This window comes from Balaenoptera physalus (genome assembly GCF_965194825.1).
Source record: "Balaenoptera physalus genome assembly, chromosome: 10".
NCBI lineage: Eukaryota > Metazoa > Chordata > Mammalia > Artiodactyla > Balaenopteridae > Balaenoptera > Balaenoptera physalus.
The window spans coordinates 64883675-64896125 of NC_138889.1; the positions used below are offsets into that span (position 1 = coordinate 64883675).

Sequence of the window (12451 nt, forward strand, 5' to 3'; positions counted from 1 at the left end):
CCAAAGTACCAAAAGATAGACTCAGACTTCTTCACCTTAGATTTAAAAAATATATAGTTAAGTGAAAAATTTACCAGGCTCTGCACAGCAGGTTAAATATGCAACCACTTCAAACAGAAATGATCTAGTCCTCGTGTATACTTTTGGGAATGTGCTCCAACCTCCAGTTCTCTATAGACAAAATAGCAAAAGCACATCATTTCATTAGCAAAGGCCCCTTTGTTTTAGACTTAAGTTCACCTTTGACCCACTGAAGTTTATATTAATTATCAAACTACTATTTTAATAACATTTTAAGCTTGCAATATATGTTTGTCATGCCTACCCCAGATCACTGATTCAGAGGCATATATGCTTTAAACTAGCCAAATTTACAAGTCTCCATGGCATCCTCATTCAGAAAATGTTCAAACGCGATGGTTTCACAGTGTTATGATTGTTCCATTTTCTTCTAAGAGTTTTTGATCTGGAGCACGTGTTTCAAATTCTGTATTTGTGCCACTTGCTATGGGTGCTAAGTTCACTTCATTAGAAGGAATAAAACCATTCTGTCTGGATTCAAAACTGAGCTCTATTTGCATTAATGATAGGTTCTCAGTGTTACAAACGGCCTTAGGGATCTGCTGTGGCACACCATTATCTTCAATAATAATGTCATCTTCATCACTGTCTTCATCCTCTGGCTCAAAGCTCAGTTGTATCTGCTGTGGCAGGCCAGGAAGGCTGTTGTCAGTAGACTGGCCGGAGCTGCCAGAAGTGCGACTGTTACTCATGATGCTATTCCTCTGGTTTGCTGGTCTCACTGTGATGATGAGGTTGTGGCTGTTTGCAATCCTCATTTCAGTTACTTGGTCTAGACTCTTCCCTGAAACTTCTATGCCATTAACTTCTAAAACTTCATCATTAACCGCTAATTGTCCTGTGCTTTGAGCCAGACCTCCTGGCACAAGTCTGGATATAAAGATCCCTGGACCTTCTCTAAGTCATGCTGTGTCACCCTGACACTGGAGCCATCCCGGATGTGCAATCTTAGGGGTTTCTCAGTGCCATATTTGTAAAGACGGACCCTACGATGTGTTTCTGGGAGAATATCCACGTCTGTACTAGAAGACACAGATCTGAAGTCCTGGGGCATACTAATGACTATGTGTGGCTTTTTTCTTTTGTTGTCAGGACGCAACATATTCGTTAAAACCTTCTTCTTCTTTATTAGTGTGTCTGTACCAAAGGCACTGTAGTCTGCTTCTTCCCTTTTTTGTATAAAAATCCTAAGCAGCGGGTTGGCCGTTGAAACAGCTTTGTGATAATTATCATCGTTATTTATAGGTAGTAAATCTCCGTGGATGTCTTCATAGCCTACTAAAACGTCAACACTGGGTATCTTATGAACATGTTGCAGTAATCTATAAAACTCCTCAAACTTTCCGGGTTTTGATCTTTCCAGTGAAAGCCGACGAAATTCAGCTCCAAACTTGCTCTTCACCTCCATGGTGCCCAGGCAGCTGCTGCCCGCCTGGTGCCGGTGGCTGTGGTTCATCCTGAGGCTGGCCCCACATTGGCCTCCTCCAGCTGGGCCGCCCCTCGGAGAGCAGGGAGCGAGTGCGCGGCCGGCGGGCTTGGGACGCGGCTGCGACCCAAGCGCCTCCTCACAGGCATGTACAGAGGGGTGGCCGCGGCTCGGGTCTCCGCGCAGAGCTCCACTCGGCTGTCGACCGGACCGAGGGTCAGACTGGTGGCGCAGCAAGCAGGAACATGGCTCCCTCCTTTTTTTTTTTTTTTTTAAATACAATTATCACACTTTAAATTTATTTATTTATTTTTTATTTATTTATGGCTGTGTTGGGTCTTCGTTTCTGTGCGAGGGCTTTCTCTAGTTGTGGCAAGCGGGGGCCACTCTTCATTGTGGTGCGCGGGCCTCTCACTATCGCGGCCTCTCTTGTTGCGGAGCACAGGCTCCAGATGCGCAGGCTCAGTAATTGTGGCTTACGGGCCCAGTTGCTCCGCAGCATGTGGGATCTTCCCAGACCAGGGCTCGAACCCGTGTCCCCTGCATTGGCAGGAAGACTCTCAACCACTACGCCACCAGGGAAGCCCTTTTTTTTTTTTTAAGTTATATTCCAGTTTTATCCTGTTGTGGTCGGAAAAGATGCTTTCTTTTTTCCCCCAGAGGTTAAATAATCAAGAGTTTAGATATTTATTGGCAAGCCAGATTACGCATATGAACTATACTCTTCAATTTTTGTGGTGTTATATGTAGTATTTTGTATGGGTTCTATTGAAATATGGTCATTTTATAGTTTGTGATAAAAATGTTCTGTACCATGTGACACATTAGATTGTTTCAAATTTGCATAGAAGTGTTAAGTTTTTAGCGTTAGTATAGTAAATTAAAGTATTTGTTATAATGTCCCTTGCTTTATACATAAACATTTTTACTTAAGTAGAAAACAAGTACGCATATTTTCTTGTAGGGTATAAATTTGTCTGTGCACTTATGGTGATTTGCCTAGCCAAAATATACTCTCAGTTTTTGTTGTGCTGTTATTATTATTTTTTTAATTGTGTCATTATTATTATTATTTTTACATCTTTATTGACATATAATTGCTTTAAAATGTTGTGTTAGTTTCTGCTGTATAACAAAGTGAATCGCTATATGTATACATATACCCCCATATACCCTACCTCTTGCAACTCACTCCCAGCCTCCCTATCCCACCCCTCTAGGTGGTCACAAAGCACCGAGCTGATCTCCCTGTGCTATGCAGCAGCTTCCCACTAGCCATCCATTTTACATTTGGCAGTGTATATATGTAATGCTACTCTCTCACTCCGTCCCAGTTTACCCTTCCCCCCCACCGCCGTGTCCTCAAGTCCATTCTCTACGTCTGTGTCTTTATTCCTGTCCTGCTCCTAGGTTCATCAAAACCATTTTTTTAAAGATTCCATGTATATGTGTTAGCATACAGTATTTGTTTTTCTCTTTCTGAATTACTTTACTCTGTATGACAGACTCTAGGTCCATCTACCTTACTACAGATAACTCAATTTGCTTTCTTTTTACGGCTAATATTCCACTGTATATATGTGTTACATCTTTTTTATCCATTCATCTGTTGATGGAAACGTAGGTTGCTTCCATGTCCTGGATATTGTAAATAGTGCTGCAATGAACATTGTGGTACATGTCACTTTTTGAATTATGGTTTTCTCAGGGTATATGCCCAATAGTGGGATTGCTGGATCATATGGTAGTTCTTTAAGGAACCTCCATACTGTTCTCTATAGTGTCTGTATCAATTTACATTCCCACCAACAGTGCAAGATAGTTCCCTTTTCTCCACATTCTCCAGCATTTATTGTTTGTAGATTTTTTGATGATGGCCATTCTGACTGGCATGAGGTGATACCTCATTATGGTTTTGATCTTCATTTCTCTAATGATTAGTGCTGTTGAGCATCCTTTTATGTGTTTGTTGGCAATCTGTATATCTTCTTTGGAGAAATGTCTATTTAGGTCTTCCGCCCATTTTTTGAATTGGGTTGTCTCTTTTTTTGATATTGAGCTGCATGAGCTGCTTGTATATTTTAGAGATTAATCCTTTGTCAGTTGCTTCGTTTGCAAATATTTTCTCCCATTCTGAGGGTTGTCTTTTCGTCTTCTTTATGGTTCCCTTTGCTGTGCAAAAGCTTTTAAGTTTCATTAGGTCCCATTTGTTTATTTTAGTTTTTATTTCCATTTCTCTAGGAGGTGGGTCAAAAAAGATCTTGCTGTGATTTATGTCATAGAGTGTTCTGCCTGTGTTTTCCTCTAAAAGTTTTATAGTGTCTGGCCTTACATTTAGGTCTTTAATCCATTTTGAGTTTATTTCTGTGTATGGTGTTGGGCAGTGTTCTAATTTCATTCTTTTACATGTAGCCATCCAGTTTTCCCAGCACCACTTATTGAAGAGGCTGTCTTTTCTCTATTGTATATTCTTGCTTCCTTTGTCAAAGATAAGGTGACCATATGCACGTGGGTTTATCTCTGGGCTTTCTGTCCTGTTCCATTGATCTATATTTCTATTTTTGTGCCAGTACCATACTGTCTTGATTACTGTAGCTTTGTAGTATAGTCTAAAGTCAGGGAGCGTGACTCCTCCAGCTCTGTTTTGCTTGCTCAAGATTGCTTTGGCTATTTGGGGTCTTTTGTATTTCCATACCAATTGGAAAATTTTTTGTTCTAGTTCTGTGGAAAATGACATTGGTAGTTTGATATGGATTACATTGAATCTGTAGATTGCTTTGGGTAGTATAATCCTTTTCACAGTGTTGATTCTTCCAATCCAAGAACATGGTATCTCTCTCCATCCATTTAAATCATCTTTAATTTCTTTCATCAGTGTCTTCTAGTTATCTGCATACAGGTCTTTTGTCTCCTTAGGTAAGTTTATTCCTAGGTATTTTATTCTTTTTGTTGCAGTGGTAAATAGGAGTGTTTCCTTAATTTCTCTTTCAGATTTTTTGTTGTTAGTATATAGGAATGCAAGAGATTTCTGTGCATTAATTTTGTATCCTGCTACTTTACCAAATTCATTGATTAGCTCTAGTAGTTTCCTGGTAGCATCTTTAGGATTCTCTATGTATAGTATCATGTCATTTACAAACAGTGACTGTTTTACATCTTCTTTTCTGATTTGGATTCCTTTTATTTCTTTGTCTTCTCTGATTGCCGTGACTAAAACTTCCAAACTATGTTGAATAATAGTGGTGAGAGTGGGCACCCTTATCTTGTTCCTGATCTTAGAGGAAATGGTTTCAGTTTTTCACCATTGAGTATGATGTTGGCTGTGGGTTTGTCATGTATTCCCTTTATTATGTTGAGGTAGGTTCTCTCTATGCCCACTTGCTGGAAAGTTTTTATCATAAATGGGTGTTGAATTTTGTCAAAAGCTTTTTATGCATTGAGATTAGCATATGGTTTTTATCCTTCAATTTGTTAATATGGTGTATCATGTTGATTGATTTGCATATATTGAAGAATTCTTGCATCCCTTGGATAAGCCCCACTTGATCATGTTGTATGATCCTTTTAATGTGCTATTGGATTCTGTTTGTTAGTATTTTGTTGAGGATTTTTGCATCTATGTTCATCAGTGATATTGGCCTGTAGTTTTCTTTTTTTGTGACATCTTTGTGTGGTTTTGGTATCAGGGTGACGGTGTCCTCATAGATTGCGTTTGGGAGTGTTCCTCCTTCTGCTATATTTTGGAAGAGTTTGAGAAGCATAGTTGTTAGCTCTTCTCTAGATGTTCGATAGAATTCACCTGTGAAGCCTTCTGGTCCTGGACTTTTGCTTGTTGGAAGATTTTTAATCACAGTTTCAATTTCGGAGGTTGTGATTGGCCTGTTCATATTTTCTATTTCTTCCTGGTTCAGTCTCGGAAGGTTGTGCTTTTCTAAGAATTTGTCCATTTCTTCCAGGTTGTCCATTTTATTGGCATAGAGTTGCTTGTAGTAGTCTCTCATGATCCTTTGTGCTTCTGCAGTGTCAGTTGTGACTTCTCCTTTTTCATTTCTAATTCTGTTGATTTGAGTCTTCTCTCTTTTTTTCCTAATGAGTCTGGCTAATGGTTTATCAACTTTGTTTATCTTCTGAAAGAACCAGCTTTTAGGTTTATTGATATTTGCTATTGTTTGCTTCATTTCTTTTTCATTTATTTCTGATCTGAAATTTATGATTTCTCTCCTTCTGCTAATTTTGGGGTTTTTTTTTTTTTTGTTCTTCGTTATCTGATTGCTTTAGGTGTAAGGTTAGGTTGTTTATTTGAGATTTTTCTTGTTTCTTGAGGTAGGATTGTATTGCTATAAACTTTCCTCTTAGAACTGCTTTTGCTGCATCCCATAGGTTTTGGATCATCGTATTTTCATTGTCATTTGTCTCTAGGTATTTTTTGATTTCCTCTTTGATTTCTTCAGTGATCTCTTGGTTATTTAGTAACGTATTGTTTAGCCTCCATGTATTTGTGTTTTTTACTTTTTTTTCACCCTGTAATTGATTTCTAATCTCATAGCATTGTGGTGGGAAAAGATGCTTGATATGATTTCAGTTATCTTAAATTTACCAAGGCTTCATTTTTTACCCAAGTTGTGATCTATCCTGGAAAAGTGTTCCGTGTGCACTTGAGAAGAAAGTGTCATCTGCTGTTTTCAGATGGAATGGCCTATAAATATCAATTAAGTCTATCTGGTCTATTGTGTCATTTAAAGCTTGTGTTTCCTTATTAATTTTCTGTTTGGATGATCTGTCCATTGGTGTAAGTGAGGTGTTAAAGTCCCCCACTATTTCTGTGTTACTGTTGATTTCCCCTTTTATGGCTGTTAGAATTTGCCTTATGTATTGAGGTGCTCCTATGTTGGGTGTGTAAATATTTACAATTGTTATATCTTCTTCTTGGAATGTTCCCTTGATTATTCTGTAGTGTCCTTCCTTGTTTCTTGTAATAATCTTTATTTTAAAGTCTATTTTGTCTGATATGAGTATTGCTATTCTAGCTTTCTTTTTTTTGAATTTTTGCATTTTATTTAATTTACGTTTTTATACAGCAGGTTCTTCTTAGTTATCCATTTTATACATATCAGTGTATATATTGTCAATCCCAATCTCCCAATTCTTTATTTTAAAGTCTGTTTTGTCTCATGTGAGTATTGCTACTCTAGCTTTCTTTTGATTTCCATTTGCATGGAATATATTTTTCTGTCCCCCCACTTTCAGTCCGTATGTGTCCCTAGGTCTGAAGTGGGTGTCTTGTAGACAGCATATATATGGGTTTTATTTTCATATCCATTCAGCCAGTCTGTGTCTTTTGGTTGGAGCATTTCATCCATTTACATTTAAGGTAATTATCGATATGTGTGTTTTATTACCATTTTCTTACTTGTTTTGGGTTTGTTTTTGTAGGTCTTTTTCTTCTCTTGTATTTCTTGCCTAGAGAAGTTCCTTTAGCCTTTGTTGTAAAGTTGGTTTGGTGGTGCTGAATTCTCTTAACTTTTGCTTTTCTGTGAAGGTTTTAATTTCTCCATCAAATCTGAATGAGATCCTTGCTGGGTAGAGTAATCTTGGTTGTAGGTTTTTCCCTTTCATCACTTTAAATAGGTCTTGCCACTCCCTTCTGGCCTGCAGAGATTCTGCCGAAAAATCAGCTGATAACCTTATGGGGATTCCCTTGTATGTTATTTGTTGCTTTTCTCTTGCTACTTTTAAGATTTTTTCTTTGTATTTAATTTTTGTTAGTTTCATTAATACGTGTCTCAGTGTCTTTCTCCTTGAGTTTATCCTGTATGGGGACTCTCTGTGCTTTCCGGACTAGGTGACTATTTCCTTTCCCATGTTAGGGAAGTTTTCAACTATTATGTCCTCAAATATTTTCTCAGAGCCTTTCTCTTTCTTTTCTTCTTCTGGACCCCTGTAAATTGAATGTTGTTGCATTTAATGTTTTTCCAGAGGTCTCCGAGACTGTCCTCAATTCTTTTCATTCTTTTTTCTTTATTCTGCTCTGTGGCAGTTATTTCCGCTATTCTGTATTCCAGGTCAGTTATCCATTCTTCTGACTCAGTTTTTCTGCGATTGATGCCTTCTAGATTTTTTTTTTTTTTAAATTTTATTTATTTATTTATTTATGGCTGTGTTGGGTCTTCGTTTCTGTGCGAGGGCTTTGTCCAGTTGCGGCAAGCAGGGGCCACTCTTCATCGCGGTGCGCGGGCCTCTCACTATCACGGACTCTCTTGTTGCGGAGCACAGGCTCCAGACGCGCAGGCTCAGTAATTGTGGTTCACGAGCCTAGTTGCTCCGCGGCATGTGGGATCTTCCCAGACCAGGGCTCGAACCCGTGTCCCCTGCATTGGCAGACAGATTCTCAACCACTGCGCCACCAGGGAAACCCTAGATTATTTTTAATTTCATTTATTGTGGTGTTCATCATTGTTTGTTTGCTCTTAATTCTTCTAGATCCTTGTTAAACGTTTCTTGTAATTTCTCCATTCTATTTCCAATATTTTGGATCATCTTTACTATCATTACTCTGAATTCTTTTTCAGGCAGACTGCCTATTTCCTCTTCATTTGTTTGGTCTGGTGGGTTTTTACCTTGCTCCTTCACCTGCTGCATATTTCTCTGTCTTCTCATTTTGTTTAACTTACTGTGTTTGGGGTCTCCTTTTCGCAGGCTGCAGGTTCATAGTTCTTCTTATTTTTGGTGTCTGCCCCCAGTGGGTGAGGTTGGTTCAGTGGGTTGTGTAGGCTTTCTGGTGGAGGGGACTGGTGCCTGTGTTCTGGGCAGTGGGGCTGGATCTTGTCCCTCTGGTGGTCAGAGCCATGTCTTGTGGTGTGCTTTGGGGTTTCTGTGAACTTAGTATGACTTTAGGCAGCCTCTCTGCAAATGGGTGGCGTTGTATTCCTGTATTGCTAGTTGTTTGGCATGGGGCATCCAGCACTGGAGCTTGCTTGCCGATAGGTGGAGCTGGGTCTTAGTGTTGAGAAGGAGATCTCTGGGGGAGCTCTCACTGATTAGTATTACGTGGGGCTAGGAGGTCTCTGGTGGTCCAGTGTCCTGGACTCGTCTCTCCCACCTCGGAGGCTCAGGTCCCACACCTGGCCAGAGCACCAAGACCCTGCCAGCTGCATGGCATGGAAGAAAAGGGGGGAAAAATGAACAGACAGAACCCCAATACAAATGGTGAAAGCAAAACTAAACAGACAAAATCACCCAAAGAAGCATACAGACACACACTCACAAAAAGAGAGAGAGAAAAAAAAAGGAAGATAGCAACCAAACCAATAAACAACCCCACCAATGAAAACAAGCACTAAAAACTAAACTAAGATAAACATAAAACCCAAAAAAAATCAAACGCAGAAAGCAAACCCCAAGTCTACAGTTGCTCCCAAAGTCCACCGCTCAATTTTGGGAACATTTGTTGTCTATTCATGTATTCTGCAGATGCAGGGTTTATTAAGCCAATTGCGGGGATTTAATCTGCTGCTCCTGAGGCTGTACAGAGAAATTTCCCTTTCTCTTCTTTGTTCACACAGCTTCTGAGGTTCAGCTTTGGTCCATAAGAAATCAATTGACATTCAAATTTCAATTTTATGTACACGTTTTATTTTGGCAGAGAAGCCATGTATGCAACACATATATCTGATAAAATGCTTACATGCAGAATATGGAAAGAACCATAAAACCATCACAAAATAAATATGGATGAAAGATTTGAGCAGGCACTTTATAAAAATGAGTATTCAGATAGTCATAAGGAATGAAAAAAGCTCAGCCTTGGGAAGCGGCTGCATGGCACAGGGAGATCAGCTCAGTGCTTTGTGTCCACCTAGAGGTGTGGGATAGGGAGGGTGGGAGGGAGACACAAGAGGGAGGAGAAATGGGGATAAATGTATATGTATAGCTGATTCACTTTGTTATACAGCAGAAACTAACACACCATTGTAAAGCAATTATACTCCAATAAAGATGTTTAAAAAAAAAAAAAAAGGACGCTCAGCCTCAGTAGTAATCAGGGAAATGCAAACTATAGAGAGATAGTACTACATAGCCCAGAATGGCTAAAATTAAAAAGACTTATAATATTATGTGTTTGTAAGCATGTGAAGCAACTGGGACACTCACATATTGCTAGTAAGGTTATAAATTTGTACAGCTACTTTAAAAATTGGCTGGTATTCTCTCCTGAAGTTGAAGACATATCTAGATATATAGATATACGATGACTGAGAAATTCTTCTCCTGGTATATATTGGGTTGGCCAGAAAGTTCGTTTGGGTTTTCCATATCTTATGGAAAAAGCCAAATGAACTTTCTGGCCAACCCCAAACCTAACGGAAATGTATGTATAAATGCAACAAAAGACGTGTAAGAATGATTACAGCAGCAGTATTTAAAATACACCCAAGCTGAAAAAAATCCAAATGTCTGTCAGTGGTATAATGGATAAATGAATTGTTATATAGTCATATAATGGAATATTATACAATGATGAAAATGAACTAAGTATAGTTCCATTTGGATAGATCCATATATAAATCTCCTAAACAATGTTGAGTGAGGGAAGTCAGACACAAAACAATTACACTGAATCATTCAATTTACCTGTTCAAAAACAGAACTAATCTGTGGTGTTGGACCTCTGGAATAGAGAGGGTATAGTTATTAGAAGAGGTCATGTTGTAGGGGAGGTGATTCTGTGAGGCTGGTGATTGTCTGTAACTTTTCCTCCATGGTGGTTAACTTGGTGTGTTTGTTTTGTGATAATTCCATGAGCTGGACACATGCAGTCTCTGCTTTTTCTAGTATAACTATTGTACTTCAGTTAAAAATAAGTAAAACAATATTCATCACATCTTTTATAGCCTTCTGAAATAACAAGAGTTATTTCTCTCTGGCTCTGTGAGTAGGTATGATAAAAAATATATATACATGTTCTGATCCCCAGAACCTTTGAATATGTTGCCTTACATGGCAAAAAGAATTTTGCAGATGTGATTAAATTAAAGATCTCTAGATTGGGAGATTATTCTGGATTATCCAGTTGTGACCAATGTAATCAGAAGGGTCCTTATGAGAGAGAGGTGTGAGGATCAAAGGTAGAGTGATGTAGCATGAGGACAACTTGACTGGTCACTGATGGCTTTGAAGATGGAAAGGGGTTATGAGCCTAGGAAGGAGGGCAGCCTCTAGACACTGGAAAAGGCAAGAAAACAGACTTTCCCTTAGAGTCTCCAAAAGAAATGCAGCTCTGCCAATAATTTATGTTTAGACCCAGAAGACCCAATTTTTGACCTATCACCTCCAGAACTGTAAGAGAATTGATCTGTTGTTTTAAGTCATCAAGTCTGTGGTAATTTTTTACAGCAGCAATAGGAAACTAACAGTGGGTAGTTGATGTGCAATGTACTCTGACATCATACCTGTCAGAGTACACTGCACATAATAGATGCTTTGTAAATATATACTGAATGAATGGTCAAGCTTTGAAAATGTCTGATTCCTAAGTATGGTAAAGGGATTTTCAAAATAAATAGGATGTTTCTTTGATAATTCAAGACCAGTCTGATGTGATCTGACCAGGCAGTTTCTGCCAGTCTCTCTCCCTCTAATTTTCAGACCTCCTTAAATTTTCCAGGCTAAAGGTCTGGAGGTGAAGTAAAAAGAGGACAGGTTTTATAGTTATCAGGCACAACAAAATTTGGAGACGAGGATGCAGATGAAGATGGCATGATTAGGACTTTCCCTTAGTCTATGAAAAGTATTCATTTGTCAAGAGGGAGATTAGAATATTTTACAAAAGAAATGTAAAAAGAAATAAGACAGAGGTAATAATGGTCTTTGATATTCTGAATGGATTTTGCCATGTATCAACTTTAGGACTCAGTCACAGAAACGTAGCACATCGTGGTCAAGTAGAGAGAAGTGCTGGGGTTAAGCTTGACAAAGATGCCCTGAGTTTTTGTGTGCTGTGGATGCTCACTTGAAACCCAGTGGGCTGCCATAGGCCTACCATAGCAGAGTGAGTTGACTGAACCGTCAAGTGGTGTGGACTGCTGGGCCAGCTTTCGGGGTGGAGTATGTGGCAGTAAACTCAGGTTCTGCAGCCAGCAGAATCCTTGATACGGTGTCAGCAATTCGGGAACATTGTCCCTGCCAAAAATCTAGACCCTTTGTTAACTAGCCAATTCAGGAGTGGTATCTTTCAGCCTGTTTAGCGGTTAGGTGCACAAAGATGAGTGCTCCAGAGACCAGCAGGTGGCAGCCACTAGCCACTACATCAGGAAAAACCAGCTTGCAGCTAGAGTCCCTTCTCAATCTCCTGCCAGGAGATTGCAGGAGCACACTCTTCCCACCCTCCTTTGGGGAGAGACTCAGTGGTAGGAGAGGCTCTCTGAGTGATTAAGCATTATTTTATCCAATAGACCCAAACACTTTCTAAAAGTATATTTAAATTGTCAGATTGGATTAAGTTTAAAGTAGATTGAAACTTTAGTTCTTTTTTTCCCCTGCTAACCAGTGGAGGGGGATTTGGGAGGGATATTAGATTATAGACTAACATAAGGAGAATAAAATATTTCTCTACCTCATCTGAATTGTAGTATAAGCCTTAGAATTCGTTCAAATTGCCTTCTGCAAGATCATTCAGATTTCTTCTTGGAGAAACTTTTCTGAAGAGGAAAGAAAGGGAATCAGAGAAGTACATATCAAATTACCTTTCTCTCTTCCTCTCTTCTCTCTTTACCATCACTGTTTCCTGGTGCGTCTTTGAGTTTGGAAAGTTGGGAGTGATTTTAAGCTTGTATTCATAACCCACTTGCTTCTGTGTGATTCTCCCTTCTTTCTCTTTTTAGGACAATGCTCTCCAGGCAGGAAAATTTCCAATAAGTACCCCCATTCAGCAAACCTTTACTGAAG

General features: G+C 39.2%; 1 pseudogene across 1 annotated transcript; it reads right to left on the minus strand.

Annotated features, from left to right (window-relative positions):
* Positions 1-422: 422 nt before the first annotated feature.
* Positions 423-1537, minus strand: LOC309667929 (partitioning defective 6 homolog beta pseudogene; annotated as a pseudogene). Its single transcript has one exon. The product of its transcript is annotated as a partitioning defective 6 homolog beta pseudogene (transcript).
* Positions 1538-12451: the final 10914 nt, after the last annotated feature.